Below are 8809 nucleotides of genomic sequence, written 5' to 3'. Positions count from 1 at the left end.
CTTGTTTACAAGAGGGTCCACCTTGTTCACCATCATAACATTTAGAGACATACAAATATACACTTCGATATAGCGAAAAAACAGGGAATCATCATCATAAAGGAGGTAAAAAGGGAAAAGAAAACATATACAGTTACATTTTTTGTTGTTGACAAATTGTATTGATTGATTGATTTTTTTTTCAGTATGTAGAATGGGTACATTTCAAACGAAAGCACAAGTCAAAACAAACACTGCTTTCCATGATGAAGCATTATTACACTATGCTTTATATTGTGTCTAGAACCTCCTTAATGAAAACGAGAAAAGGGTTTATTATTCCTATAAATAAAGAAAGTCAATCATCACCATCCATGTGTTCAGTAACAGTGTTTAACATTCATGTTATTCCTAAAGCTAGTGGAAGGCAGTCCATTCATCCTTAAACGTATTCAGTAACAGTTACACACCTCCTCCACCAGGTGGCAGCAGAGAGGCAGCGCATGCTCGGTGAGACACGTTGTTTGAAGGGTTGCCAAGTCTGCTTATTTCCCGCGACTTTTGGCTTCTTTTTTTCCAGAGATCCCTTTCTTTTCTTTATAGGCTAATTATTAGTATAATAAATACTAAAACATGAATTATCATAGACATACATAGTATTTATAATGATAAATGCATCAAATATTTAGGATTAGGATTATATGGTCATATTATTGGGTTTGTTTTGGCTTGTTTTTGGAGGTGGTTGGCTTATTTCTCCCACGAGAGTTGGCAACAATGCTGCTCTTCCACCATCCCAGTGTTGCCATGTCTGCTCATTATAAGCAACTTTGGGCTTGTTTTTATGTAAAGTTGCTTATAAATATTGGTAGTTGCGGGTTGAGTTTTTTGGGGCTTGTTTCTAAAGTGTAGTTGTTTATTTGAGCTTGTTTCCTAATGTTGTTTAAAGCAGTGATTCTCACACATCTCCATGTCAAGGACCTCCACATTCATGTATTTGTCCAACTAATTTAAAAATGTTTTGTGCCAGGAACAAAAAGATTTGGGTTGTTGTTAATGTTTCAAAGAATACAACACATTGTCACTTTTTTGTTTTGATTTTGAAACTACTGCTTGTTTCAAATAGCCTTAGCCAGGCTTCTTTTGGGCTTGTTTTCATGGACCTGGTTGCTTGTTTCTCTCACACAATGTGGCAACACTGGTTGTGTGTTTTCAGCGTAATGGCGGAATCGGAGAGAATCTCTTTGTTGTTATGTTGATCCTCATGACCTCATCTAGAGAAAAGAGACATTTTACACATTCTATAAGTAGTGATGGGCCAAAGAAGCTTTTATGAACCTCTGAACCAGTTGAACCAATTGGTTCAAAAATGTGTTAAGCTTTGAAGCTTCAGTGAATAGTGACATCTGCTGGCGAAATGCTAGACTGCATTTAATTTAGGCAGTAGAGACAGTGAAACACTTACTACAGGACACAGCAAAGCTTTAGTAAATAAACCTATATTATCAGATTAGATTTTTGTTGTGAAATCTTAGAAGGAATGTACTCTACAAATAAAGACTTGAAGTTGATTGATTAATTTGTGTATTCAACTATTTGGGCAACATGTGAGCTTTATCCTCTAATTCATGGACCTGGATTGAGTGTGTCTAAATGCCTGAACTGTAATTAAACATTGAAATAAAAGAAATAAACAAACATAAACACACAATAGTGTTTTGTATGGAGCAGTGTGATATGTTTGTAGGATGGGGAAATGTATTGCTAATGGCCAATTAATACATTCATGTCAGATTGAATTTAATACGTTGTATTGCACAGATGCACATCACAATGTTGATTAAACGTATTGATTAAATAACGTTTAGTTACAAATATAGATGTGCCACTTTCGTCTACTGTATTGCATCAAAATATTTGCAGTACCGCAGCCCAGGTTTGAACTGACGACCCTCCGCTAACGAGTCCAGCACGCAACAGACAAGCCACAGCAGTAATCTCCTTATAGGGTTTCCTTTAGGTTTTATCATGGTTGCGCAAGCCGATCCGTGGCAACTCAAAGTATTGAACCAGTTCCTAGACCAGTTTGAGGAAATGAACCAGTTACTGCTTCGGACGTCATTGGTCACGTGACGTTTTCCCTACTGAAGCAAGCTTCGAAGCACTGGTTCATATGCAAATGGAGGCGGAAGCTTGTGTCGGAGCTTCAGTATCAGACGCCCATCACCAGCGGCGTCAACTTTGGGAGTGCCTGAGGGCTTGGGCGCCCACTGAAAAAATAATAAGCCAAATAGCACCCACTGAGATTAAGTTGAAGATCCCCTCCCCCTGGTCATTTTGTCACGTAGGCACAGCCACACACCTTTACGGTGTTCACAGAACAGGTATTCAAATGCTAATACGGTGGCTTTGTTCCAGTGACCGCACGGTTCATTCACACTCCGTCTCCTGCAGCAACACAACACTAACACAGTCAGCGGAGAGGCTGCTGTCTGTGTACCGTCGGCCCGTCTGTAAAGAGCCATGACTTGAGACTTGACAAACAGAGCTGCATCTCAGCCAAAATATCCCAAAACAATGTCCGGGGAACAGAACTGTTCCTTTTCCTCAGACTACTTTTACTTTAAAAGGTAAGATGCAGTGGCTGTAATTGGGTCAAGGATCTTGCTTTCGTGAGCAATGGTGTACGAGATTGGTAATAAATTGGTCAAATCATGACATTGTTAGACCATCTGGGGGAAATAAATAAATAAATCTGCGTCGTCGTCGTCCCACCTAGCTAAAGGTAAAATCCACCCGCCGCTTATGGCTGAAACTATTTAATTATTTACTGTTGATCATGCTGAAATGTTGAAACAAGATGCTGAAACAATTTAATGTGTTCGTTAATTGTTGTGAACTGAAAGCGCGCACCACTGTATTTATTAGCAAACTGTAAATTATAAAGTACCAAAAAAAAGTTTTTTCCCCCCGCTGCGGCTGGCAGGGAGGCGGGGCGGGGGGGGGGGCACCCACTGCCGTTATAGGAACCTGCCGCCCCTGCCCATCACTATCTATAAGTTGTAAGTATATTTAATACACATTCTATATTAAAGTAGGAACAGAAACATGTACACATTATATAAGTTTATGTTACATTAAGTCGGTTATTCGGTGCCACTGAAATGTTGTGACGACCAGAAATCATCTCGGCTCTCCAGCGGTGTTTCCTCCTTCAATCAGCCCAGCTAAGAGTTCCATTTGTCGGCGTTGAAGCCAAGGAAACAGCGGTAGTTTGGAAGAGAGTCTGTTTGGTGTAAATGTCTCCTAACGGAGGTAAAACGAGTCCAATGGAGTCTGTACGGCTGAAGATACATGAACACATGACGTCAGTGGTGGGAGAGGACATATTGTGCGTTTTGGACAAACACACAACAAGCGGTGATGTTTGTCGGCTCAGAGTGTTTGTGTTAGAGTGCCTCAGTGCGGCCGCAGGGTGGATGTGCAGCCTCGTCCAGAGAGAGATCGAGACACTAGAAACTCTGCTGGAGAAACAAAACAAACTGCTGGACATTGACTTTGATATGGACATCGATCTACACAATGCAAGTATAGTCAGGTCCCTTATGCTTTGATTTAAAGTTTTGTCGGAATCTTTTGAAGATTTGCATAACTATACATTATTGGAAAGGGTATTGTGTAAGGAATCAGAAAATCAATGTTCCCATTTTCCCAGATGTCTGTGGCGGCCATATTGGAATTTACGAAATGGCCACCGTAAAATGTAGGTTTTGTAATATCTCTGCCTCTAAATAAGCTACAACAGAAAACATGTGTTGTGTTATTGGAAGAAGAAAAAATGCATCAACCACTAGCATCCGCATTCTGAGGGGAACATTAGGCGAAAATAGCCAATCTATAATCTCAGAACGCCTTGCTTTGTGAGCATTGTGAGCTTGTAGATCGGCTATTTCAGGCACAGATGTTTGGTGTAGAGAGAAAATGATAGAATAGCCAGGTTAACAATGATATTTAAATATGTTTCAATGATTCAATTCATGATATGATTCGAATCAATTTTTCACGATTCTTTAAACACAATTAATTTACAGACAAATTACATTATTTTTTACTATTCAACTTAAGTTATATTCAACAACTGTAAACATGCGTTAAGTTAACTAAGGTTAAGCTTTGGCTTTGATATCTTAAAATAGATGGACCTATTTGACAATGCAGAAACATAACTGCCTTTCTTTTTTTCATATTTTTTATCCCACGATTTTGTAACCCATTTTTCACCCCTGTGTCAATTATCTAATGTGATCCTGGGCTCTACATAGCCTCTGCTAGCCTGGGGAGAGCAACGTTTTATTGGTTTAATGCCGTAATATTGGCCTATTCCCGGCCGCCTACCGGGACAGTGAGGCAGTAACAAACACATTATTTTTATTTGACTTCCATAGTAAGCAAATGGGTGAGAGAATATGCCAGTGCCAGACAGTGTATTTCAGTGTTTTTACCCTTTTTTTGGTCACCTGACACGCCATGCGTGCAGTATGAAAACAAGGCAATGCTGGATGGTGGACATCACGTCTTTTTTTCCACCAGAATCACCTCTATCTCTCAACAGCCAATCACCTGACCTCACACAGCCCAATAATCCCACCCACCTTGAACAACAGCCAGTCTAGCGCATTGTTGCTGCTTTACACACAATTGCACTTTTCAGCTGCACACACTTTAAGTTTAGACACCATTTATTTCATTTGGATTAGTGGAGAAAATGTCTGTGGATCTAAAAAGAAAAAAAGGCCCCTGGGCACGTGCCCAAAGTGCTCATATGGTAGATCCGGCCCTAACAATGTTAAGATGAAGAAAAAGCAAAACAAGCCCGGACACACAGACCCTCTTCTAGTCGACGGCTTGCCTATTCCAGGAGCCTTGTTGTAAAGCAGATACTTATTTTTTAAATTTTTAAACAATGGTCATCCTGACAAAACAAGTAGGAGAATACATGTAATCTAATGATAAAAGCATTTGAGTTGTTGAGCTGATGCTAACCTCTTCTCTCCTCCTTCTGTCTGTGTGTAAAGAGATTTCATCTGAATATGAGAAGTGGAGATCCAGTCTGGTCCAGGAGGAACCACAACCTCCACAACATCAGAGGAGATCCAGTCTGGTCCAGGAGGAACCACAACCTCCACAACATCAGAGGAGATCCAGTCTGGTCCAGGAGGAACCACAACCTCCACAACATCAGAGGAGATCCAGTCTGGTCCAGGAGGAACCACAACCTCCACAACATCAGAGGAGATCCAGTCTGGTCCAGGAGGAACCACAACCTCCACACATTAAACAGGAACAGGAGGCTGATGTGTTATCATTGACATTACTACACTGGGAGACAAGCTGTGACACCCTCTCAGGTAAATCAAATAAAATATCACATTATCGATTCTAATCTAACAAGCGACATGTTATGGCGTGCATTAATGACAATAAAGAACACCCTCTGGTGTAATATTGCTTAATTCAGCCATTGCTCACACCTGCTGTCAGCTGGTAATGTGTCAAAATCAAATGACTGACAGCTGTCACACAGTTTGGTACAGACTCGGATCACCCTGCCACAGCCATGTTCAAAATGCACACATGTGTATGTGGAAGCTCCGCCCACAGAGGTGGTCGTATTTAAAAAAAATCACACCTGTGTGAAGTGAGGGGCGCTAATATATTAAAGTCTAACTCATGTTGATTAGGTGATGTAATGGTGATATAAACAAACGGTGACTAAACAAACATTACATTCTCTTTTTTTTGTTAATGGCATTTAATGATTGTGTTTTAGGGACAATATGACGTACATTTCCCTTCATTGTCAATGGCGTTTTTAAAACAAACATTTAATTAAAAACAAACATTAAACCTGTCAATAAGAGGGGCTAGCGCCCCTCAAAAATATATATAATGAGGGGGAGGTGCCTGGGGGCGTTCGATAATTATACGTCACACTATCAGTGTTTTATTCCATTGGCCCGTTTGACTGTCAAGGGTTCAGCCTCCAGGAAGAAACCCTGAATACAAAGGGAATACACCACTGCACATACAAACCACAGCAGGGCGTCTAATGAAGTACTGTCCCCTTATAGACACATCCAAAACTGAAAAGATATTGTGGCACTCCATCTTTAAAGTATTTATTGTATTCCTTCATTCCAGTCCAGTGTGTGGAGTCCAGTCTGCAGGTGAAGATCAGTTCTCCAGCCACGGCTGGTTCTATTGAACAGGAACCTGAAGACCAGACCACCTTAAACAGGAACCTGAAGACCACCTTAAACAGGAACCTGAAGACCACATGGATCTCGGTAAGTTTAAAGCAGTCTGTCTTTATTTATTTTATTGGTGAAAGTGGGTCGGTACTGAGGCTGTAAAGATGTCTTTATTTATTGTATTGGTGACAGTGGGACGGTACTGAGGGTGTAAAGATGAACCGATATGAATCGGTTATCGACTTAAGGACGATGGTTTGGTTGTAAATGTATTAATGCGTTCACTGAAGCTTTGCAGTTAATTCTACTTCAGTATTAACTATCCGCCCTGAGTCTGGGAGGTCGGGGTTCGATCCCCGGACTGTTCATACCAAAGACTATAAGAATGGGACCCAGTGCCTCCCTGCTTGGCACTCAGCATCAATAAGCTCCTGCCCTATGGGCCTCATGGCTCGGCAAGGCTTACTTACTATTACAAAGCAGTTTCTGGTGTCGTTCACCAGCCGCCATCTTGCTACAGTGAACTCTTCTGGTTTAGGGGGCGGCTAGCCCCCCGGAGCTTGAAACACAGTGGCATGTCGTTTGATGTGATGTTGTAAATGGTAAATGGTAAATGGTGCATTTATATAGCGCCTTTATCCAAGGCGCTTTACATAGATTGTGCATTACATTCACCCATTCACACACACATTCATACACCGATTGCAGCGGAAGCCATGCAAGGTACCAACCAGTACATCGCGAGCAATTTGGGGTTCAGTGTCTTGCCCAAGGACACTTCGACATGTAGACAGGAGGAGCCGGGATTCGAACCGGCGACCCATGGATCATTGGACGACCTGCTCTACCTCCTAAGCCACAGCCGCCCCTGTCCCAACGGCCACACTATTTACAGCACAGAGCGCAGTCAGCGCACCGTCATATTTCAATGTTGGAACATGTGGACAAAGAGTAATCTGTTGATACTTCTTCCAGCCACTACTCTGCACTGAGGTACAAGATTCAAACCTTTTATAGAGTCTCTTTGTATTATTATTATTTTTCCTAGACTTTCTGCTCGTCTCTGTGTGTAAAGAGGGGGTTCCACCTGAAGAGGAGAGGAGCTCCAGTCTGGTCCAGGAGGAACCACAACCTCCACACATTAAAGAGGAACAGGAGGAGCTACTTCAAAGAGCAGAAGAGGCTGGTGGGTCAACGTTGACATCACTAGCAGTGAAAAGTGAAGATGATGATGATGAAAACAGAGAGACAGAGCCTGTAGCCGGCACCTCAACTGAACACATGAAAACACAAGCTGATGTAGAGGACTGTGGAACATCACAACCAACTAGTGATGAGCAGCTCCTCTCTTCACACTGTGTAGAGGACTGTGGAACATCACAACCAACTAGTGATGAGCAGCTCCTCTCTTCACACTGTGTAGAGGACTGTGGAACATCACAACCAACTAGTGATGAGCAGCTCCTCTCTTCACACTGTGTAGAGGACTGTGGAACATCACAACCAACTAGTGATGAGCAGCTACTCTCTTCACACTGTGTAGAGGACTTTGGAACATCACAACCAACTAGTGATGAGCAGCTCCTCTCTTCACACTGTGTAGAGGACTGTGGAACATCACAACCAACTAGTGATGAGCAGCTCCTCTCTTCACACTGTTCTGAATCTGACACTGAAGACAGTGATGAGTGGGAGGAGCCTAGGGCAGATCAGTCAGCTTTAAACACACTGAAATCACAAAACACACAACATGTGGGAGGAGCCAAGCTGTCCCAGGACCTGGAATCATCCACACAACCTGACTCCATGAGGAGTCACACAGGAGGACAGCGCAAGCTGTCCCAGGACCTGGAATCATCCAAACAACCTGACTCCATGAGGAGTCACACAGGGAAGAAAGGTTTTAACTGTACAGAGTGTGGCAAAGTGTTTAATCACAAGGGTGATCAAAACAAACACATGATGATTCATACAGGTGAAAAGCCCTTCTCTTGTACAGTATGTGGTAAAGGCTTTACTCAGACAGGTAGTCTAAATGTACACATGATGACTCATACAGGGGGAAAGCCCTTCTCTTGTACAGTATGTGGTAATGGCTTTACTCAGACAGGTAGTCTAAATGTACACATGAGGACTCATACAGGTGAAAGCCTTTAGTTTAAGACATGATCAGTCAGTCTAATCCAGGATGACAATGATTCAAAAGCAGAGGAATTACATAATCTGACAACATCAACATGAATAAAACACACATTAATAGTTTATTGTGATGTATTTTTGTGTCATCTTGTGTATGGATCTTATTTTCTATTCAACATGATGGAATTTCATGTTTATTCTCTCTTGCATTAATCCCTCCAGCTCATAGGTTACTGGTAGTACAATATGAGCATCAGTGTGTGTCCTCATTGGTCAGGATTTAACAAGTCATATTCATTAATATTCATGCAATAATTATTATGTTCATTGATATGCAGTAAATAATGGTGCAGTAAAGTGCTGACAAGCTGCTGGCTTTGTGTAGCTGTTCACTGTGTGTTGTTTACATTGCTACATTATCATAGTACATAATATGTTAG

Source organism: Electrona antarctica (assembly GCF_951216825.1).
Source record: "Electrona antarctica genome assembly, contig: scaffold_324, whole genome shotgun sequence".
Classification (NCBI taxonomy): Eukaryota; Metazoa; Chordata; class Actinopteri; order Myctophiformes; family Myctophidae; genus Electrona; species Electrona antarctica.
The sequence above is the reverse complement of the archived record's forward strand: the minus strand, read 5'-3'. Positions refer to the sequence as shown.